This window comes from Neofelis nebulosa, chromosome 6, assembly GCF_028018385.1.
Source record: "Neofelis nebulosa isolate mNeoNeb1 chromosome 6, mNeoNeb1.pri, whole genome shotgun sequence".
In the NCBI taxonomy this organism is placed as follows: Eukaryota; Metazoa; Chordata; class Mammalia; order Carnivora; family Felidae; genus Neofelis; species Neofelis nebulosa.
Window position 1 is genome coordinate 54700561 of NC_080787.1, and position 24781 is coordinate 54725341.

Consider the following 24781-nt stretch of genomic DNA (forward strand, 5'->3'; position numbering starts at 1 on the left):
ATTTTTTTTTTTTTTTAAATTTTTTTTCAACGTTTTTTATTTATTTTTGGGACAGAGAGAGACAGAGCATGAACGGGGAAGGGGCAGAGAGAGAGGGAGACACAGAATCGGAAACAGGCTCCAGGCTCTGAGCCATCAGCCCAGAGCCTGACGCGGGGCTCGAACTCACGGACCGCGAGATCGTGACCTGGCTGAAGTCGGACGCTTAACCGACTGCGCCACCCAGGTGCCCCTAAAAGTGTAATAAAATTTTGAGGAAAAACTAGATAATATGAAAAGTGAATAGGATAATTAAAAGGATGAACAAGTAAAAATTTTAAAGTAGGTAGAATTGAAAAGAAAGAAAGAAAGAAAGAAAGAAAGAAAGAAAGAAAGAAAGAAAGAAAGAAAAGAAAAGAAATGAACCAAAAAAGAAAAGAAAAAGAATTAGTTAACTAGAAGAATTTTCCAAAGAAATTTTACGAATGCAGCTCAGAGAGAAAAAGAGACGGAAAAAGCTGACACGTTAAGAAATGAGTGGGGCAGAGTGAGTAGATCTAACATGTCGAATTAGAGTTCTCCATGAAGAGGAGAAGGTCAGAATAGGAGAGAGGAAATACTTAAGGAGATGACAGCTGAGAATTTTCCACAATTGGTGAAGGACACTAATCCACACCAAACGTCATAATAAAAATAAACGACAAAACAGCCATGGTGAAGACAGGATTACTTCCAAAGGAACAAAATCAGACCAGTGAATTGTTGACAACTCATTTAGAACCTTCCCGCATGCACTGAAAACCTTTCAATAATTTCCCATCAGTTTCTGGGTACAGGCTAAAATATTTTGCACGGTCTACAATGCCATACGTCAACAGTCTTCTTTAGGAGCCACTGTCACTTCAGCAATCTGTGCTCCATGGTTTTCTTCCAATTTCTGGTATAACTGCCATATTCCCTCCTGACTGGAAACTTCAGACATTCTGTCACTGTCTGAATCACCCACTCCCTCCCTCCTTCACAACTGTTTCTCACCCTGCAGGACTCTGATAAAACATCTTTTCCTTAGGAAGTGCAGCACACAGTTGTTGAATCTGTGTTTGTTTTTTGTTTTACAACCCAACGTCTGAGCTCCACCTCAAGGGGATTCTTATAAATTGTATCCTTTAACTGATAAGGCTTCAAATGTCATATTCAGAATAGCTATTAGAAAGTATTCAGCATATGTAATACGACTGCCAATAACTGAAACTTATTTTCTGGTGTGGTTTAGTAAAATGTCTCCATACTGAATAGTGAAAGTTTTGTACTTTTTTTTTAATCAAGAAAGTGTATTTTTCTTATGTGAACTACTCTATCTTCAAATTTTCTAAATTCCAGTGTAAATTCAGTTGAAGATAACTATTTATGTGAAACACTTCTACAAAGTGGCAAGGCCATTTTTAAGAAAATAGGATCAAGAAGTCGCTCTTCTTTTTACATGTACAAAAAAGGTAGAAGTTATCACATCCACAAAATGTGCCAGAGTCTTATTGTCTCTTGGTGCTATAACAAATCATTCTTCTGTCTTTTCAAAGCAAGATGATTTGGTCTCCAAATACATATGGGTTTGGTGCAAGTACAAAGACCTTTGTTTGGGGTAGTCTGGAAGCATTCAGTGAGTTTTCAGGTGGAGGATGATATGCAGAGTTATTAATTTAAATGATGCTCTTTATTTGTTTTATTTTTAAAAATTCCACATGTCAGTGGAACCATATGATATTTGTCTTTCTCTATCTGACTTATTTCACTTGGCATAATACCCTCCAGGTCTATCCATGTTGTTACAAATGGCAAGTTCTTGTCCTTTTTTATGGCTGAGTAATATTTCAGTGTGTGTGTGTGTGTGTGTGTGTGTGTGTGTGTGTGTGTACCACACCTTTATCTCTTCATCTAACAATGGACACATGGAGTGCTTCCATATTTTAGCTATTATACATAATGATACAATAAACATAGGGGTGCATAGATCTTTTTGAATGTTTTCATTTCTTTAAAAAAATTTTTCTTTAACGTTCATTTTTGAGACAGAGAGAGACAGAGCATGAACAGGGGAGGGTCAGAGAGAGGGAGACACAGAATCTCAAACAGGCTCCAGGCTCCGAGCTGTCAGCACAGAGCCCGACGCGGGGCTCGAACTGACAGGCTGTGAGATCAGGACCTGAGCCGAAGTCGGATGCTTAACCGACTGAGCCACCCAGGCGCCCCCTAATGTTTTCATTTTCTTTGGGTAAATGTCCAATAGTGGAATTACTGGATCACATGGCATTTCCAATTTTTTGAGGAACCTTCATACTGTTTCTACCATGGCTGTACCAATTCACATTCCCGCCAAATGCACAAGTGTTCCTTTTTCTACACGTCTTTGCCAGTACTTCTTGTTTGCTGTCTTTTTGATCCTAACCATTCTGACAGATTCTCACTGTGGTTTTGACTTGCATTTCCCTGATGATTAGTGATGTACAGCATGTTTTCATGTGTCTGTTGGTCATCTCTATGTCTTCTTTGGAGAAATGTCTATCCAGGTCCTCTGTCCATTTATTACTTTTTTTGGTGCTGAGTTGTATAAGTCCTTTGTATACGTAGAATATTAACCCCTAATTGGATATATCATTTGCAAATATCTTCTCCCATTCAGTAGGTTGTCTTTTCATTTTGTTGATGGTTTTCTTTGCTGTGCAGAAGCTTTTTATTTTGGCATAGCCCCAATAGTTTATTTTTGATTTTGTTTCTCTTGCCTTAGGAAACATATATCTAGAAAAATATTGTATGGCCAATGTCAAAGAAATTACTGCCTATATTTTCTTTTAAGAGTTTTATGTATTAGTTATTGTTGTTATCTCTCAGAGTGCCTAATTTAAGGTTTGGGATATATGTAGTGACTGAGATGGCCTCTCTCAGAAAAGCAGAGAATTTGACTCACATTTAAGGTGATAATATTTATCTTCCAGAACTTGTTTCTGCAAAGCCCAAATCATTGAGAACATTAAAAAAAATCAGTTAGGTCATAAGAAAACAGAACACAAATAATAAGAAAATCTGCCCATAATTATTTCAACCTTTTATAAATCTAGTCAGATGGAAATATACTCATTTAAGGATTATCAGAATAGGAACTATGTTAAGTCTGCAAATGAAGGTATTAAGAAATATAATTGTGTATCCCCTAAGTTTTGCTTGGAAGAGAGCAGGCCTGTTCTGCAGCCTAATGCTCATCAGTCTCATGATATGTACCAGACATAAATTCAGAAGTGTTATTAAATTCTATGTCATAATTCTGTTGCTGATAATAAAATAGAACCATAACTAAAGACTAAATTCATTGATTTTTTTTTTGTTCACTTATTTATTTTGAGAAAGAAAGCACAAGCAGGGGAGAGGCAGAGAGAGAGGGAGAGAGAGAGAGAATCCCAACCAAGTTTTGCACTGTCAGCGTGGAGCCTGACTCAGGACTCGAACTCACTGAACCATGAGATCATGACCTGAGCTGAGATCAAGAGTCAGAGGCTCAACCCACTGAGCCACCCAGGTGGCCCTCATTGATATTTTTATTTGAAAGGTAGTCCTGTACTTTAAGCACGTGTGCATTTATGCTATACCCTAGAGAGTTAAAGGACCATCGGTCTTAGACATCACAGAGTTGTGATGTGGTGTTTTTTTTTGTTGTTGTTGTTATTTGTTTTGTTTTGTTTTTGAGGAGGCATAAAAACATGGTTTATTCCAACACTGCAATGTGTAACAGGAGAATGGGAGGGGAGGTTGGTGGTGGGTGTGGATTCCCAGACCCTCTCCTCCATCACCCAGCTCCAGACCAGGCTGGAGCTCTAGGAAAAGGAGGCTCTGGGGGTTGAAGTGGGGGGTAGACTCTGCTGGGTTATCATTGGGAGGGTCACAAACAAGGGCTAGAGTTGGAGAGGATGTGGTTGGTGGCACGTGGGGCTGGTAGTGAGGTGGGACAGGGTGGGAAGTTTTGGCCTGATGTTGGTTGGGATCAAGGCTAGGGCAGGGGGAGGCGGGGCTTCCATTGGGAGTGTCCGAGGTTAAAATAGGGAAAAGCCACCGAGGGTGGGAAAAAGAGGAGGGTGTGTCACAGTTTGACGTCAAGGGTCACAGTCTGCTCAGGGCATAGTCTGGGATTTGGGTCATGGTTTGGGGTGAGGGGTCACAGTCTGGGGCCGGCTAACCATTTTTAGGAGTCGGAAGTCACAGCCTGGGGTCAGGGGTTTCTGTGTGGCAGGGTCAAGGTCTGGGGTCACAGTTTGGGGAACGCGTCTCGCAGTTTTGAGTCCCAATGGGTGAAAGGTTAAAAACGGGCATCCCCAGAGACGTGGCTGGGGCCCGGGAGGTCACAGAGACCAGGAGGCCGTGGCCTGGGCTTGGGGGTGGGGCGCGGGTTCGACGGGTCCCCCCACGTCTGGAGCCATCTGGTGACGCTAAAAAGTCATCAGCAGGAAAACTGGCACTTCTCTCCTCAGGCTAGGGGCTGTTTCTCAGGATTCTCTTCTCTCCATGGATCCAGGCTGTAGTTGCCAGGAGAGGAACTGGAAGCCGATGCGGGCAAGAGGCCGTTACCCTCGGAGGCACTGTTCCTGACCAGGGGCCACCTTGTCCTGGCTGTCCTCTGCTCCTCGTCCAGCTTGTCCTTTCACCTGCAGGTCTGACCAGCCCACAGCAGCCAGCCCTTGGCTGAGGCCCACAGAGGTGGGAGTATCCTCGGTAGAAGAAGCTTCCACAGACCTCTCTGGCAGCTGTCCCTTGCAGGTCCCACCTCGGTGGCCCACACACAGCTTGCCACACACTCCCACGGGCTTAGACTCAGGCAGGACCTGGTGCTGTTGTGTCTGTTAGTGACTGTTTTCTCGGCTGTGCCACTTCTCCATGCAGACCTTCCTCAGCTCCCAGCACCTCTGACATTCTGTAAGCTCCACTTTGAATATTAAACTTACATCCCTGTAAGACTTGACATGGCTCTGTTTTCCTGCCTGAACTCTGACTGATACGTTTTAAGTTTGACTTTGGTTAAAAAAACAAAACAAACAAACAAAAACTTGGGTGATTAGTTAGGGGATGATGAGATCAGATAACATGCACTGGATCGTCTCCAAACCTTTAAGACAGAAGTCACAGTGGCTGTGTTGATTGTGAATAAAAGTGTGAACTTGGCCACCAGACAAACTGGCTTCACCAATGAATAACTATGTCATTCTGGGCAGCTTATTTGATCTCTCATATTCCATCTCCATAAAGCGTGGAATTGATCACCCCTTGGTCAGAGGATTGTTTTAAGGATTGCATAAAATAATTCATGTAGTGTTTAGCCAGTATCTAGCGCAAAGTTTAAAAATTAAAAAAAGGTACTCTCATATATCTCTTATTTCAGACTTGAGAGTTTCTGGGAATACTGCAGAAAAAAAAATACTCTAAAAACATCTCTGCTTAACCTAACTATTAATGCTAGATAAGGAATTTGTAAAAGACCTTTAAAAATGGACAGTTAAAACTGACAAAGGAATAAAGAAAATCCTCAAAGGTGATGCATGTATAACACACGTACATATATAGCACAAATACAGAAAAGAAATTAAGCACCGAAGCCACTGGCTGCTGTACGAACATTTCTCCACCTAGTGGGACCTAGAATTTTTTTTTCTAAGTTTTTTAAAAATGTTCATTTATTTTTGAGAGAGTGCAAGCAGGGGGGAGGGGCAGAGAAGGAGACAGGATCCAAAGTGGGCTCTGTGCGCTGACAGCAATGAGCCTGTGGGGTGCAACCTCACGAACCTGCAAGATAATGATCTGAGTTGAAGTGGGACGCTTAACTGACTGAGCCACCCAGGTGCCCCCGCTCACCCAAAATGTTTCTGTCTGAGAATAATTGACACATAATGTTACATTAGTTTCAGATGCATGACATAGTGATGCAATTTCTCTATTCATTTTGCTGTGCTCACTGCAAGTGTAGCTACAATCTGGGGACCTAGAAATTTGATTTTAATAGCATCTTGAGATGCAAGCCACGGGGAAGACAGGGGGCCCTGTAAGGTAAATATTTGGATGAGAGAGCCCCATTTAAGTCAGCCAATAGGGACCCCAAAAGGAACTTGGAGGGAGGGAGCACTGCCATTCCCCGAAGCTCCCTGTGCCATCACCTGACACTGGCTGCATCCTAACATCGCTGTTTACAAGGTGGCTCTCTCCATTAGCATCCCCATTACCACTCCCTCCCTTTGCCCTGGATTTGAAGGTAGTAACCACTCTGCTGCTAATGCTCTGCTTTACTTTTTGCGCTCTCTCTCGTGTGTCCCTGCACCTTTCCCACACATTAGTAAATAAACCCTCCTGGGACTTGGGCATGCTACCTGTTTCCTGCTGGGACCCTGACCGAAACACTTTCCAGCTTCTCCAGGACACGATGTAAAGTCGTTGAGAGTTAGAACTCACTTTTTCTTGCTTTGAATCTCTCTTACAGTGCTCCATGCTTGGGGGGAAAATGTTCAATAAAGGCTGTGAGAAGTACTGGCATTACAAAATATGAACATAAAATATGTGATCGCTAAAAGTCTTCCTTGGAAGTACTCTGTTTCCATCCGAGATGAAATGATGAGGGTTGAATGTTGCTCTGTCTCTTTTGGAGCCACTGTGGTCCACGTGAAGGTGGTTTCTTGGGCTAGTTGTCATGTGACACAAACCTAGGTCTCCACGGTTCCCTTTGAGTTGGCTGCATGAAATCACTGCAAGTGGGGAATTATTGGAAGTGTTTGAATAGACCTAGGAAGGCCAGTGTAGCCCCTGGGCAGCTAGCTTTCTATCCCTGAAGTGGACGTGTGCCATGTTGCTACTGAGGTAAACCACTTTTCAAATAACCTCAAAATTCCCTTCTTTCCTTCTCTCTGAAGGAGCCAGCTGTCATGTTCACTACAAGATAGTGTCACTACTCAAAGGTGTTTGAAGCAAATGCTACCCTTTACCTTTGGTTCCTACTCTTCTCCCGGTAAAATTCCAAAGGAACCTTCCTTGCTGGATGCTTTATTCTGTGCTTGTTTTATTAGGAGCTACCTATCAACTGCTGCAGTGGCTGAAATATTGAAATGCTACCAGCGTCTGAGCTGGGGCTGCTGCTCTGCTCTGCCCTCTAGTGGCAGGAGGATGCCAGAGCGGCGGCTCCTCTGCCCTCCTGCGGCTGAGGCTGCCAAAGCTGAACCTTCAGCCCCGGGCAGTTTCTCAGTAATGGAGTTCTTGCTTGATGCAGCTTTCTTTCCAGAAGAGGATCGACTTTAAGGGACAGCAGCTGTCTTGGACCCTCGTTTGAATCAAGGTGCCCAAGAAATGTAGGCCATCCTGATGCGTACAATATGCTACTTTGGAGTAACTACTACGGGATCCAGGCCCTTTAATGTGAGCCTACAATTCAGCATGCTGGAAAAAGGATGTCAAGATGTCAGGGATGTGGCAGGGCCAGAGTCCCGTCTTCACCATCACCTCTGTCTTTCTCTGTCCTCTCGTACTCCCTCCTGATGGGGAATGTATTAGTCAGTCAGGTTCTCCAGAGAAACAGAAACAATAGTAATCTGTCTATGTGTCTATCTATCTATTTATCTGGAGATTTATTATAAAGAAGCTGGCTTACACAATTACCGAAACTCAGAAGTCCCATAATCTACTGTCTGTAACTTAGAACCCCAGGAAAGCTGATAGTTACAATTCCAGTCAGAGCCTGAGAACCCGGAGCTCCAACGGTGTAAATCCCAGGCCACGGGCAGGAGAAGACCCATGTCTTAGCTCAAACAGTCAGGCAGAGAGAGAGAATTCAACCTCCCTCTGTCTTTTCATTCTATTCATCTTCCCAGTAGGTTGGATGATGTCCACGTTGGGGAGGGCAACCTACTTTACTCCGTTCACCAATTCAAATGCTCCTCTCCTAGAAACACCCTCAACAGATACACAGAAATAATGTTTAATCAGATTATCTGGACCTCCCATGGCCCAGTCAAGTTGACATGTAAATTCACCATCATAGGGAAAAATTATTTGAAAGACAATGCAACATGACAAAATTAAGGAATGTGCTAGCATAATAATGAGAGCAGGCTAATGGTAGCAGTGTCAGCCACATAGATGCTGTAAGATAAAGAGATGAAAATTGCCAACCATCACCACATATACTGTATAAGATAGCACAGAGCGGGCTGCCACCCAAAGTCCAGAGTGAAGCAGAGAAGGAGCTTCAGAGGCTGGGGCATCTCACTCTGCTCTTCAGAGATGAAACTGGGAGCCCCAGGGAGGGGCAGAGTGGGAGCCAGAGCATCCCGAAAGGATGATGTAAGAAAGACCAGAGGGAGGGGTGCCTGGGTGGCTCAGTCAGTTCAGTGGCTGACTTCAGCTCAGGTCATGATCTCATGGTTCGTGAGTTCAAGCCCCGCATTGGGCTGTCTGTTGTCAGTGCAGAGCCTGCTTAGGATCTGCTGTCCCCTACCTCTCTCTCTGCCCCTCCACTGCTCATTCTCTCTCTCTCTCAAAAAATAAATAAACATTAAAAAAAAAAAAAGAAAGACCAAAGGGGGGAATTTTCAGATGCCCTTTTGGACTGTGGGGGGGGGGACTCTTAGAAATTTAAAGTCTAAATAAAAAAAAAAAGACTTATGAACAGTAAAAATATTTTGCAATGTTTTCTACCCTCTGTTGATTCATTTTAGTTGTAATGTTAATTTCTTTGTGGTAACGTATTTTACCTACAAACCATTCCAGGTGCAAAAAGTTTAACACAGGGTTCAGTTCATTCCTGGTGCTCAAGAAAGTGAAGATGCCCATATCCTAATTGGGATTTTGTGTTTTCCCTGTGGAATGTCATCAGTGTATAACTCAATATGCCTCCACCCTGACTTCACATTAGAATAATCTAGAGATTTTTCTAAAATTAAATCACAACAGGGAGGGGTTGTGGGGCTCGACATTTGCATTTTAGAAGCTCCGCAAGTAATCTTGGTGTTGCCAAAACTGAGAACCACTCTATGAGCACTTCAGGCACATTCAGTGGGTTAGCTAGACATTTTGGAGAAGGGGAGACAGGTTCTAAAATGACTCCTAGACTGGCCTGCAGGGGTCCCAGATGCACCCCTGCGCACACAATAAGAATGATATTCAAATGGCTTCTTTCAGTGCAGTGTGGTCATGTTATTGTTTTCTTCCTAAATTGCTTTTATCCCAAACCTTCTGAAATCTAGAAAAGTGCATAGTTGAAAAAACCATGGTTTTTCTGTACCAGCTATTGACTTTTCTCTCTTATTTTGCATTTGGATATTTTTTTTTCCTGTTACATATTCTATTGCACTGAAAGCACTTTATTATATTTACCTACTAACTGGATTTTTCTCACCTCAGCCCCCTTGTGAGAAAATGGAGATTTTTTTCCCCCCAACAAGTGTGTGCAAGTGAGATCCTTGGAAATAAGCAAGTAATCACAGATTAAACCTCTTTCTGCCTTGTCTTTCTCCTTCCCTCAGTGACTTCTTTTTTTCAACGTTTTTTTATTTTTTATTTTTTTATTTTTTTTATTTTTGGGACAGAGAGAGACAGAGCATGAACGGGGGAGGGGCAGAGAGAGAGGGAGACACAGAATCGGAAACAGGCTCCAGGCTCCGAGCCATCAGCCCAGAGCCCGACGCGGGGCTCGAACTCACGGACCGCAAGATCATGACCTGGCTGAACTCGGACGCTTAACCGACTGCGCCACCCAGGCGCCCCCCCTCAGTGACTTCTGATTTGGTCCTTGAGCCTCTGGCACATTCACTTATTAAATCTGTGGGGAAATAAATGCTACCTGCTCACTCACACCCAAATCTGGCTTAGATTCTCCTCTGAGCTGTACTGCATTTAGAAAGCTGTATTCTCTTGATTAATTCACCTGTGTTGGCCTTGCTGCCTAAACTGTAAACCTGTAGAAGGGAATACTTAAATAAAATTACTTTGTTTCTGAGTTTTGCTGTTGTTGATAGCAGTAGTGGTGTGGTAATTTTTTGTTTGTTGGCTTTTTAATTCAATCATGACAATAGAAACTATTGCTGGTGCTTGGGGGAAGAAATCTAGAACATCACTGAAGCCAGCAGCTTTGTGGAACCTACCACATAAAATATGTTGATAAAGGTAAAGGACATGCTGATTCTAATCTGACCTTTTCCAGATAGGGGCTATGTAGAAGATGAGGGAAAATAGGGGAAAGAACGTAGCATCTGCAAAGAGAACAGGCCCACTGCCCGAGAACGGTGCTGTCTTCTGTGGACGGCATTTTGTTGGCAGATTGCAAACACTTTCTCCAAATTGCAGGCACATTTTGAGTCCTGACAATGTGGCTCATGAGGCAATTTGTAGTCAGTTTCTTTCACAAAATGATGATGTTTAAGAACATCTTGTAATTAGGTCAAAGGAAAACAGTGTTTATTCTATGAGCTGAGAATAGGCAGCATGTCTGAGTTCTAATTAACCCAGTGGTTGATTCACTAATGCCAAGCGTCTGTTGTCAAGGAAGATATTAAAGCAGTTCCACAGGTAACATTTTGCAAGGGGCTTCTTTCTAACAGCAGTTTACATGGGCAAACGATGGTAGCAATGCATACCCTAACCCAGTCTGATGAAATGTTTACCTACTAATTGGATTTTTCTCACCTCAACCCCCTTGTGAGAAAATGGAGATTTTTTTCCCCCAACAAATGTGTGTAAGTGAGGTCCTTGGAAATAAGCAAGTAATCACAGATCAAAGTATTAGCCCATGCATTCTGAACAAGCACAAACAGCAAAGCTCAAGAGAGAAAGCTCTGTTTTGTTTTCAATGCTAGATCACAATCGGCTCCTTCAGAGCCCCAGAGAGCCAGAGTCAGAACAGGCTGCCTCGGGAGCTCTTGTTCCACATTATGCTTTCCTTTTGCAGAGTTAAGGCTTTGACTGAAATGCTAATTGTGAAAAAAATCTCCTCGGGAGCTTGTAGGGTTCCACTCTGTCCCACTTGGAGATAGTTATGAAGTCCCTTTCTGATAAAGCTCCACAATCCTACAAAAAGTCAGACTAATTAATGAAAAAACAGGACTTCACCTGGTACCTCAAAGTTGAAGGATGGAGTAGAAAATTAACCTTAGTCACTTCAGTGTGGCAGAAATGCTAGGTATTCCTGCTGCCCAAATTCCTCTGTCCATTCTCGATAACACATTAAACACACACACACACACACACACACACACACACACACACACACACCTTTTAGTCTTTTTGGGGAGTGTGTTTCCTTCCTGATGTTTCTTCACGTGGGAGGCAGGTTAAGGAGAGAAGGGATTGTCTAGGTGGAGGGAAGAGGCTGGATTTAAGAACCTTAACCCTTTTCCAGAGGCACGAACCTAGACATAGCAGGACTCCAGTCTCTGCAAATTTAGACAGATACCCAAGCTATGGCTCTCATGCTCAGCGCCTCACTTTCCCTCCTGTGCAGGCTGCCACCCTCAGTCCTGACTTCCCTTTACTGCCTCTGTGACCATCCTCCTCTTGAAGGAAAGCTGCCTTTGGAATAGTCTGGCCTCCTTGGCTCTTGACTGATAAGAAAGGGCTGGAGAAAATCCTGCATGGCTATATATGTCTCTCTCTCTCTCTCTCTCTCTCTGTCCATATAAATATGTGTACATAGATATATACATCTTTAGGGTCCTCTCTAATGCAGTTGTCTACTGCCCACCAAAATCTCAAAAGATCTTCCACTTCCTGCCCACCCTTTAATTTTGTTGTAAGACCAGGGAGATCAAATATGAAACCTCCCATTTTAACCTGTGGGTTGCTGAGGCTGAAAATCTGAACAGGGTTGGCCCTGAGCAAAATTGTGAAATAGGTATTAGGTATCTTCCTTCACCTTTTGCTTCTCTTCCCTCCCTGTCTGCCTCCCTTTAATCCCTCTTCTTTGTTTATTCTATGCAGAGCCTTCCAAGAGCAAATTCTCAGCTAGCTCCAAATCCTTCCACCTTCTACCTCTTTAACTTATCACCAATAGGGTCTCAAGGCATTTTAATTCCCTGCAGTGACAAGCTGGTGGGTAGGGAATCCTTTCTGTCCCCTAGGATCATGCTTCTGGAGAGCCTGCCTTGGGATAGGTATAGTCAAGTTCTCCCTGGAAACGTCAGGCTCTCCAAAAACCTGTTCTAGCACTCTGCTGCATCACCAGCATAACCTGCAAAATGTGGATTTTCTTTAAACAGAAGATTGGCAATAGTTACTGATGTGAATTTTTCTGTTTTCATTTGCTTTTTTGATCTCAGAGGGATTTCTTATCGCTTTAATCCAAGCAGCTACTGTTTTCATGGGACACAACAATTTTTTCAGATACAATTTTTTTTTCCCAAAAGGAACAAGCGTGGGTGAACAAAGATCTGGGTTCTCATTCTTACCTGCCAGTGAGTAGTTGTGTGACCTTGAGCAAGTTGCATCCATTCATTCTACAAGCATGAGAACCCTGCTCTGTGCCAGGCACTGGGATATAATGGTGAAGGCGGCACAGGAAACTGATTCAAGAAACAGGACATTACAGCTTGCTGTATAGGAGGTCTGCCCAGGGCACCCAAGAAGAGAGAGGAATGCACTTTAAAGTTTCTTTGGAGGGGGGACCTTTCACAGAGCAGGTAGAATGTCAGCTCTAGTGCTGTGAAAGACTTTGTCAGCTGCACTAGACTGCAGGCTTTTGGACAGCACCTATTGCTTTGAAAGCTGTGTGTTTGAAAAATATATATTTCTACTGGTGGTGATAGTTAACATTTGATCGTGCACATGTGACTTTCGATGTCTAAGGTTGACAAATGTCTCACCTACCAAGTAATAGACTTTTGAACACTCTAAGTCAAAATCTCTTTCATCTCATTTCAGTTCCATCCTATTTTTGTGACTGCAAATCGATCATTATTATGTTGTTTTATCCAACAAAGCCTATTTAGAATTATCTGAATATTTATTAGTTTCTTTGATTATGCCTTTTTGCATCTCACACCTTCCTTCTGAGTTCAATTTTGTTCTTCTTGAAGTATTAGGGTTTGTTATAGGTGCACCTCTCAATTATTATTATTATTTAATGGTAGTTTAGTCTGGCATAGGATGTTAGCTGGATGACTATCTTCTCTCAGCACCTGAAGATATTATTGCATGGTCTTCTGACTAGAGCATTGCTGTTGAGAATTCTCCGATCAATCTATTTATTGTTCATTTTGGGTACATGTTTCTGACTTTTGCTGCTAAGATCTTTGTCTCTGGTATTCTGCTGTTTCACTACAGTGTGTTTCAGAGTGGATTTACTTTTATTTATACTAGTCAGGACTTCCATGAACTTTCTGAATCAGATGACTTATGTGTGTCATAAACTTTGGAAAATTCTTAGTCATCGTAACTTCCAATATTGCCTCTTACTTATTTCTTCGTATATTCTCCTTCGGGAGCTCCTGTTAGGTAACATTTCATCTCATCCCCAATGTCTCTTCATCTCTGTTCACAGTTTTCATCTAGTAATCTCTCTGTGATTCATGCTCACATATACCTCCAGTTTGACAGTGCTCTCTTAGCCCTTCCTAATCTGCCTATTGAGTTTTTAATTTCAAAGAATGCATTTGTGTGTTTCTTTTTTCCCCTCATCTTTGCAGTTTTATTTTTCTCCTGATTCTTATTGTTTTATGCTTCAGATTCTGTGTCTCCCTCTCTCTCTCCCCCTTCCCGCTCACACTGTCTCTCTCTCTCTCAAAAATAAACATTTAAAAAAATTTTTAAAGAATGTTTGGTATAACTCATTAAGCATTTCTAAGTGTTTTATCATTGGGGGTTCTACAATTTTCTATACTGTTAGAAATGAACACCCCTATATACTCTAAGAAGTAGATCACAAAGGAATTTTAACTAGGCAGAATCATTTTGTTGTTGTTGTTGTTTTGCTTTTATTTCATTTCATTTTATTTTTTATAGTCTCAGGAGTAGAATTTAGTGATTCATCACTTACATATAACATCCAGTCTCATCCCAACAAGTGCCCTCCTTCATGCCCATTGCCCATTTAACCCATACCCCCACCCAACACCCCACCAGCAACCCTCAATTTGTCCTCTGTATTTAGGAGTCAGAAATCATTCTGTTATGTGAAAGGGTGATCATATTTGATAGCTAATGTGCTAATGAGAACTAGCCGTGTTTAACATACTATTACCCAAAAAATTGGGAATAGGGGACTTAAATGAATCAAGAACAAAACTAATGCTATTTGAGGTAAGAGGTAATCAAGAAGAAAATGATACAGCTGTAGGGGGCCTCAGAGATTAATGCATTCATTGATTCATCAGTTTTTTTATTTATGTTTCCTATGACCCAGAAACCGCTGGAGATGTAGTTCTTCCCTTTACAAAGCTCACCTGCTGTTGGGCAGCAACACCGTGAACAGTAAACAAATGATTAAATAACGTAGATGGTGATAAAGGCTACAGAGAAATAGAGGGACTGGGAGGTGTTAGTTTCCAACAAGTAGCGTCAGCTGAGTGCTAAACATTTAGAAGGAGCCCATCATGAGAAGAGCTAGGGAAGGACACTCCAGTAGGGAGATAGCCTGCAATCCAGCTGGTGGAGCACATAGGGAATCCAAGGGAGAAACCAGAGCAGACAGAGGGTCCTCAGAACACAGAAACTGACTTTGGCCGCAGTTGGGACTCTGATCATACCTTTTCTCTTCTCCAATCCCCAGCTCTCCACATGCCACTAATCCTCTTGCCAGCTGTCCTGTTCAGGCTCATCGTTAAGCAAGCTGTCATCTACCATGTCAAATATTTCTAAGCGCTCACACGAGCCATAAGAAGACGTAGAACACCTGCTTCTGTGGTATTTTATAATGCTGGCACCAAATCCTCGGAGCCTTTGCAATTAACGACAATCTATGAGTTCTTGCACCTGTTGTTTTTATATAATTCTGTCCGTGTTCCTGTGAATAACCACTAATTATGTTCTGGTATAACAAATATAAAAATTGCTATCGTGGTTTTTAGAAAACAAAGAAAGTGCTTGATATGTTGATAGAAAAAACCTCTAGCTTTAATTATAAAATTCCCATATACCTTTGTTAGGTGTAGATCTATACAGCTGTGCTTCAGGTTAACCAGAATAAGAATAAATATATACCCATATATGCATGCATACATGTATTTATGTGATTGTATGGAAAGACTGGAATTTATTGTGTTTCTTTCCTCATAATATTACTAATTAAGAGCTCTATATTGTTAACAGTTTTTTAAAAGTATTGTTTACTTGATTTTGCTTTATTTTCATAATAATGACGTGAGGTCAGTAGTATTATCCCCCTTCTTTTACAATGATTTGAATACTGAGTCCTCAAAAACTGGACTGACCTGTCATGATGGCTCCACAGAAAATATTACTAAGACCAGAGTAAGGGTAAAGTGTGCAGTCCATCTCTGAACATCATCAACATTTACACCTTAATTTGCAATAGTTCAATATTTAAATAGCTATGTAATTTCCTACCATTAGTAAGAAGGTGGCTGTGCATGCCTTTTCTTTTGAAATAAACATTCATTGACCAAGATTTATTATTGAATATAATATCAAAATCAAAATTTTGTCTGTTATACTTAGACATCTATGATTTTATTTTCTTTACCTTGTTTTTTGAAGGCCTTTCTATAGGAAGTCAGGGTCTTCTATGAATTCTACAATGGGATATATTTCTGAAACATTAATCACATGAGAAGGAGTTATTTTCACTAATCCTTTGTATAGCAACTGAAAACAGATCTCGAGCTGAGTGTTGAGAACATTAAGCTTCAACGTGAAAAACACTCCGTGGGAGGAGTATCCTGGCATAGTTATGCTTTCCTGGGGCACAGACTTAATTTAATCTTAGCATCAGAGCCGCTAATGGTGCGGCTGTTGGCAAGATTAGGATTTGTCAAGTGACTTTTCCCAGTGACAGTGTTGTCTCAGTGCTGGCACTGTCTGCCCATCCCATCAAGTTCTTTCAGTACACACTTCAGGACAAGTTAGAACGGCAAACCAGGGATGGGAAAGCGTTTCTGTTGTATCTATGTTGCATTTCGGGTTTTGTTTTACTTGCTCTAGGTAATTCTCTTTACTTCTTGTCCTTGATGGCAAGTACTCTGTTCTCTGCTAATCGTCTGTAAAACACATCAGTCAGGAAAATCAACTGCTGTGGAATCACACACAGCTGATTTATTTTTTCTTTCTTTTTTTATATTTTTCAGAGAGAGAAAGAGACAGAGAGAGAAAGAGAGAGAGAGAACGCACATGTGTGAGCAGGGAAGGGCAGAGAGAGAGGGGGACAGAGGATCCAAAGCGGGCTTGGTGCTGACAGCAGAGAGTCCGATGCATGGCTCGAACCCATGAACCGTGAGATCACAACCTGAGCCAGAGTTGGACGCTTAACCAACTGAGCCACCCAGGTGCTCCCCCCCAGCTGATTTCTAACCATCACTTGAATAGCTAAGCTTTTGCGGGGACACTTACATGGAGTAACAGCTCTTGGAAGCAAAGTAATGATCAGAATATAAGGCCTCCTTATCATCCTTTCCTTATTTATTAAATTTTAGGTGTCATAGAAACAGATAAAAATCCCAGCAGTCACTGCCATGTTGTCACTTGATTGAACAACACTTTGGAAACTGAGACAGTACTTGTCACAAAGAAATTAGAAAAATGTTGTGGGGTCAGGCTATAGTTACTAGGTTGGGTGATATAAGTTCTCCTTCCTCCACCTCTGCTTACAAATTTCTCCCTTAAGGCAGAAGTTTGAATCTTGAATGTAAGGAGACTATTATAGAAATTAGGAATTTTTGGAGCACCTGGGTGGCTCAGTAGTTTAAGTGACTCTGGGTTTTGGCTTAGGTCATGACTTCACAGTTCGTGGGATCGACCCCCACGTTGGACTCTGTGCTTGGGATTCTTCCTCTCCCTCTCTCTCTGTCCCTCCCCGCTTGTGTGCATACACACACACACTCTGTCTCAAAATAAATAAACTTAAAAAAAATTAAAGAAATTAGGAATTTTCCAAGTTAATAACAGCTAATGGTTATGTGATAAACGTATACCAAGTGCTTTATATATAACAGCTAATCCTCACCTACCCAGTGAGCCTGGTATGTCAGCCCCTTTTTACAGATCAGGAAAAGAAGGGGTAGAGCATTTAGGCACCTACAGTAAAGAAGGAATGGGGCAAGATCCGAACCCAGACAACCTCACCCCAGGGCCTGCGTGCTTAATCACCAGTATGTAGAACATGGATTGCTTGTTATGTGCAGAGCATCTTTCTAGGTATGTCCTCAGGAATCTTATATTCTAATAAGTTAAGAGTCTGGGAGGAGGACGGATAATGCAGAGTCCAAAATCCTTTGCCTCATCTTCACGGCCCTTTATTTTGTGATTCAACTTATTTTCCAAGTCTTTTCACCTATCACCTACCATTTTCCTACCTGAGCCCTGGACTCACTGCGATGTTTCAAGAGAAGCTCTCATGTTCACAGCTCCATGCCTTGGTTTACTTGACTACAATATGTTGTTCTCTGTCCCCATTCAAAATTGGTTTTTCTCTGGGTGAATCTTAATGACCCTCCATGATGCCCTCCTTACACTTGAACTCATAGTATTCCTTCCCTGCTCTTATAATAGCTCCTGTGATCCAGGTATAATTCTGTGTGCTTCGTATCTCTCACTGACACAAGCCTTGAGGACACCTAGAAGAGTGTTCTAGGGACAGGGAATGGAAAATTCAAAGGCTCCAAGCAGGAGTGTGTTAAGCATGTACCAAACCACAAGGAGGCCACTAACATCTAAGAGTAACAGAGCAAAAATGAGCTATATGAATGATCCAGGCCAGCCAGAGGTCTTTCCAGGTCTCCTGGATAACCCAGCACTCAGGGTTGCCCAGTGGAGTGGTTCTTTGGAAGATTATCACTATTGATTTTTGTGTAGCCTCAAAATATGTGAAACAACATTCTCAGAACTAAAGGGGAGAAGTAGATCAATCCATGATCATAATGGGAGATTTTAACACAACTCTTTTGCTAAAAGTTATAAAAAGAATGAGCAAACCAAAAAAAAAAAAAAAAAAGTAAAAATGTGAGGATTTGAGCAACATGATTAACAAATTTGATGAAATTAATATATAGAGAAGAGTGAACCAACTGAATTCTAGAAAGGAAGTCTTAACAAACATAAAAAACTGAAATAATAGAACACTTGCCTAGTTCAGTCAGTAGAGTGTGCGACTCTTGATCTTGGAGTCAAAACTTTAAGCCCCTGTTGGATGTAGAGATCAGTTAACTTAAATAAATAAATAAATAAATAAATAAATAAATAAAAACTGAAATAAAGCAGAGTATGTTCTCTGACCACAATGTAATTAAGCTACTAATAACTAACAAAAATACCTATACAAACTCCCACAATTTTAAAAATTAATAATATATTACTAAACAATCTGATAGGTCAACCCAAAAATCACAATAGGAATTCAAATATATTTTTAATTGAACGTGTTAAAAATGCGATGTATCAAAACTTGTAGGGCTGCATCTGAAGCTGTGTTCCCAGAGAAATTTATACACTTAAATGTAGCCTTTAGAGAAGTAGAAAAACTGAAAATGAAAAATCTCAATATTTCAACAACGTAGAAAAAGAACAGCAAACTCAGATTAAGTAGAGAAGGTAAATAATAAAGAACAAAATAGAAAATAATAAAACAGAAAACAAATAATGAGGTTTATCTGATCCTTAAAAACAAAACAAAACAAAACAAAACAAAACAAAACAAAACCTATGAAATTGACAAACACCTGGCCAGTCTGACCAGGAAAAGCAGGGGAGGGAGGGTAGTGGAGGGGGGAGACAGGAAGAGAGAGGGAAAAAGGAATTGGCAGGGTAGGGAGTGCAACTAAACAAGTTTAGAAATGAAAAAACAATCATTGAAAAGATCATTAAGGTGACCATGCAAATAATTTTATACTGATAATTTTGCAAATCTGGGTAAAGTTGACAAATTGAAAATCTCAATGTATCAAAATGAACACAGTAAGAATAGGAGGATTTGAATAATGTCACATCTATCAAAGGAAGTGAGCCTATAATTAAAATCTTCCCCACCTGAGATGTTTCACTAGTGCATTCCACTAAACATTGAAAAAAGTTATAACATCAATCTTACACAAACTTTTCCAGAGAATAGGAAAGAAATAGGAAAGAAATTTATGGGATTTACATAGCCTTTATACCCAAGCCTGACAATGACACACAAAGAAAGAAATTATAATCCATTCTCTCTCATGAACATGCATGCAAAATTTTTTTAAAAATAACAAGGAATCAAGTTTGTAATAGGTAAAAAGAATAATACCTCATGAACAAATTGGATTTATTTGACATGTAAGATTGGTTTTAAAGTTAAAAATCAATGTAATTCATCACAGTAATGGATATAAAAAATCATATTATCATCTCAATAGATGCAGAAAAAGTTTTTTTTATAAAATTCAATACCCATTTATAATAAAAATTCTTGCCTTCCCAAACGTATCTGGAAAACCCATGCTTAAGAGTTAAATATTGAGGGGTGTTTTGGTGGCTCATTTGGTTAAGCATCTGACTATTGATCTCAGCTCAGGTCTTGATCTCAGGGTCATGAGCTCAAGCCCTGTATTGGGCTCCATGCCCAGTGTGGAGCCAACTTAAAAAAAAAAAAAAAAAGAAAGAGTTTGGGGCACCTAGGTGGTTCAGTCCGTTAAGCCTCCGACTTCAGCTCAGGTCATGATCTTACAGTTCGTGGATTTAAGCCACATGTTGGGCTTTGTGCCAACAGCTCAGAGCCTGGAGTCTGCTTCAGATTCTGTCTGTCTGTCTGTCTGTCTGTCTCTCTCCCTTGGCCCCTCCCCCGCTCATGCTCTGTCTCTCAAAAATAAATAAACATTAAAAAAAAAACAGTTAAATATTGAAAATTTTTTAAAAATCAAGAATGAGACAAGAATGGCTAGTTCATTGTGCTGGAGGTCCTAGCCAGTGCAATTAGGTAAGGAAAAAGGAAATAAACCCTATTAGAATTGGAAAGGGAGACATAGATCTGTCATTATTTATACATAATTTCATATGTAGAAGAATCTAAAGTATCTACAGATAAACGGTTGAATTAAGAGGAGAATTAAAGAAGGTCACTGGGTACACAGTCAGTAAAACAAAATCATGTATTTAGTTTCTATACACAGTTAAATTTCTATAAGCTAGCAATAAACAATTAGAAAATCGAGTGTTAAACATAGTGCCATTTACCAGTAGTATACACAAGCCATGTGTCTAAGAACCAATCTAAAAACATGTGCAAGATCTCTACACAGAAAACTATAAAACATTGTTGGGGGAAATTGAAGATCTAACTAAAGGAGAGATAAAGCAGGTTCACAAAGTAGAGTAATAGTATAGAAATGTTGTTTTCTTACCACTCCAAAACGTAGTGGCTTAAACCAGCCACAATTCTGTCATTACTCATAATTCTACGGATTGACTGGGACTCAGTGGGCGGTTGTGGTGGTGTCACTTCAGGTGTCTCATGGAGCTGCGATTAAACATTAGCTGGAATTACAACAGCCAGGATGGCTTCACTCACTGACACCTTGTGGGGGGAAGGCTGGGAGGTTGGGCTCAGCTGAGACAACTGGGCTCCTCTCTTTGTTTCCATGGATCTAGCCCTCTTCCCTGTCCACATGACCTTTCCATATGATCCCTCCATCAGGGTATCTGAATGTCTTCTATGACAACTCAGAGATCCCCAAAATGCAAAAGTGAAAGCTGCCTGGCCTTGTTGAGCCTTATGTCCAGAACCGGCATGATGTTGTTTCTGCCATATTCTAATAGTTAAAACAAGTCACAAAGTTAACCCAGATGTCATGTGGGAGGGGACTAATTACATAAGAACAAGAATACTGGGTGTCATGTTTAAGATGAGATATTACAGTGTACTTTCTGGTCTTTAAGGATTCACATCCCGCACAGATAAAATATACTTACATTCACCTCTCTCTGGACTCCCAAAGCTCATCCCATATGGCATCTTGTAATCTAAGTCACGTCCAAATTCAGATGGGGCTCATGAGATGTTTTCCTGCAGATATATTGAGGTAGTGCAGACCGTGAATTAAAAAGACAAGTTATCTCTATCCCCCTTCTCCTGAATACACACAGACACATACACTCAATATACCTTCATAAGCTAGGGATACGATGACCAAAATAAATGCTTGCATTCAAAACAGGGGAGTGAAGGGGCGACTGGGTGGCTCAGTCGGTTGGGCGTCCGACTTTGGCTCAGGTCATGATCTCGCGGTCCATGAGTTCCAGCCGCGCGTCAGGCTCTGGGCTGATGGCTCAGAGCCTGGAGCCTGCTTCCGATTCTGTGTCTCCCTCTCTCTCTGCCCCTCCCCCGTTCATGCTCTGTCTCTCTGTCTCAAAAATAAATAAACGTTAAAAAAATTAAAAACAAACAAACAAAAAAAACCAGGGGAGTGAAAAGGAGGTGCAAAGCGGTCATTGATACATAGCAATTCCCAAATCCACTGGGCATATGTTGCTAGTCCTGCTTCTTGGAATAGATCTCCGTTGCTCTTCACCCTAGCCTCTGGAGAGCCCTCTATCCTGCTTTTTCCACTGGATGTTTGTAGCTGAGAAGCCTTAACCTACTTCCTCCCCATAGAAGTTTGAGGGCTTAGAGGCCTCTTTTCATTTGGAAATGTCTCTGCCCAGGCCAACACAGTTCTTTAAGAACTTTTTTGGGTTTCTGATGAATCAAGTGATAAATTGACTCCAAGTGATAAGATGACTCTCATAGATAAAAGACTCTCTTACTCTTCTGCTTCACTTATCCATTGCTCTTGAACACACTCCCCAAACAAAGTGGCTTAAAATAACAGCAATGTGTTATTTCTTATGATTTGGTGGGTTGTCTGGAAAATGCTGATAAACTGGACTCTATTAAAGTTATAAAGAACCTCTAAAAACAATAACAGAACAGACAACCTTGAGGGGAAAAGTACATGTGTAAGGGGTGATGTAAACAGGCACTTCAGAAAATAGGATATCTAAATGGCCAATAAATATATGAATGCTCAACTTCATTAGTCATTAGAGAAATTAAAATTAAAACAACAACAATACTCAAAATGATAGCTAAAATAAAAGAGCTGATTACAAGCAAAATTGTTGGGGGAGTATAAATACACACAACTACTTTGAAAAACTGTCATTATCTGTTAAACATATCACATACCTTATGACCCAGCAATTCCATTTTTAGGTATATGTCCACCAGAAACATATACACACATGTGCACCAAAAGACATGTGCATGCATGTTCATAGAAACATTTTTTTTAAAGTAGACTCCATGCCTAATGTGGGGCTTGAACTCACAACCCTGAGATCATGAGTCAGATGCTTTACTGACTGAGCCACCCAGGTGCCCCAGAAGCATTATTTTTAATGTCTCAAAATAGGAACAACTCTAATATCCACCAACAATTTGAAAAACAAATCAATACATGCAATGTTGACATAAATTAAATACTATAAAGCAAGGAAAACAAATGAGCTGCTCTATACAGCATGGGATAAATCTCACAAATACAATGAACGGTAAACTAAAGAAACCAGACAGAGAAAGTACATGTGATGTGCTTTCATTTGTATAAAGTACTAGTTAGTGGAGAGAGGGACTCATAACTTTCCATTTGTTGGCCAGGTGATGGTTACACCAGTTGTTCTTTTTGTAATAATTCATTGAGCTATGCACCTTGGGCAAAAGTTTATTGTAAAAAGGAGGGAATGTGTGAACACTTTAATTTAATAGAGCATACAAATGAAAATAATCCATTCTCCCTGGGAGAGCCTTCATAGTTGAGTTATGAATGAGGAGGAAATGTGCACCAGGCCAACTGGGGGAAGAAAGTATTCTGGGAATAGGCATTCTTTAAGCCAAGTGACTAAAGTGTGAAACAATTGGCCATAAACTGGGGCTCTGCAAGAAATGTCAACTCACAGGCTAGGAGGAAGGGAAGGTGAGAGGGATGGAAGAAACAGGAAAGATCCAGGCCAAGTAATTCAGATTTTATAATGCTGTAGGAAGGTACCGAGAGGTTTTAAGTATGGAAGCATAGGTTCTGGTTTGCATTAAAAAAAAAAAAAATCAGGCTGAGTACAGGGTGATTGGAAGAGAATGCCTGATAAAGTGTGCCCACCTCCATACCTTCTCCCCAGTTATTTCGCTCGTACCAAAGGTAGAGTGAGTGAGAGGTCAGATCACAGCTCCAGAAAATAACAAAGCTCACAGGTGAATTCAGTCTCACTCTGTGTCTTCAGCCTCATTAGGACCAGAAAGTCACTGGCTATCAGAACTGGATGACAGGTACAGAATTCTCAGTGATAATTAGTCCACTGAAATGTCTTAGTGCTGATGACTGAATCATTGTCCAAAGTCTAAAATACCAGGAAAGACACTGAAGTACCTGTGTATGCGTTCATTTGCTACAACTAGCTTTTCCTGTCCTTCATCAAGCCAAAACTAGCTATTCTAGGTTTTTCTTAGTCAAAACCAGTTATACCTGTTATAATACTTTACCTCCCACAGCTAGCTTGTTACAGACATATTTTCACAAATGTAAACTGAGAAAATCTACCTTGTCAGAGTCACACAAATGGGAACCTAACAAACATATAGATGTCCAACCTAACTATTAATCAGATAAGTGCTATAATTAAGATGAAATATCATTTCACAGGTACCGTGTTGGCAAAGATTTTGAAGTCTGACAACACAACTGGGAAAAAAGAGAACCTTCATATACCGCAGAGGAGAATGGAAATTGGTTTGACTGTTCCGGAGTGCAATTTGTTAACACCTTATAGAGCTAAAAATGCACCAGTTCATCAAACCAGACATGCCACTTCTAGGTAGAAACTGTCTCAAGATCCTCAAATTCTCTGAATAAAAAACCGAGTGTTAACATTCCAACCTGTTGAGGATCAATATTTTTGTAAAATACAGTAAAAACATAAAACAAATAAAACATAAACATAGACAAAATAGCACCTGGGTAGCTCAGTTGGTTAAGCGTTCGACTTTGGCTCAGGTCATGATCTCGTGGTTTGTGAGTTCGAGCCCCGCATCGGGCTCTATGCTGACAGCTCAGAGCCTGCAGCCTGCTTCAGATTCTGTGTCTCCCTCTCTCTCCGCCCCTCCCCTGCTCACACTTTGTCTCTACCCAGCCCCCCTCTCAAAAAATGAATAAACATTAAAGAAAATTTTTAAAAATACAAAATACAAGCCTGCATATGATACTTTTTTTTTTCTTGTCAGTTCAGCAGACATCAAAGTACCCAGGTAATTTGCTTTTCAAGTTTCTGAAAGCTTATTCTCAATTTCTGTACTTTGTAGTCATTATCTGGTAATAGTCTTCAGTCCACACTTTGAGGAGCCCAGACAATGCTAACGCTAGCCCGTAGGAACAAGGACATGCATCGAGAGGATGTTCATTGCAGTACTGTTTTAAATATAAAAAAGTTTAAGTTCACTACCATAGTGGAAAATAAACATTATAGTCAAACAGTGAAATACAATACAGCAATTAAAATGAATAGATCTAGGGGCACCTGGGTGGCTCAGTTGGTTAAGTGTCCAACTTTGGCTTAGGTCATGATCTCACCGTTT

General features: G+C 40.8%; 1 long non-coding RNA gene across 1 annotated transcript in view; it reads left to right on the forward strand.

Moving 5' to 3' along the window:
- LOC131514364 (uncharacterized) overlaps positions 1–24160 on the forward strand; it is an 81884-nt gene extending 57724 nt beyond the window's left edge. Inside the window, exon 4 of the long non-coding RNA XR_009263041.1 lies at positions 23853–24160. This is a non-coding gene — a long non-coding RNA (uncharacterized LOC131514364). The remainder of the gene's footprint in view (positions 1–23852) is intronic.
- Positions 24161–24781: the final 621 nt, after the last annotated feature.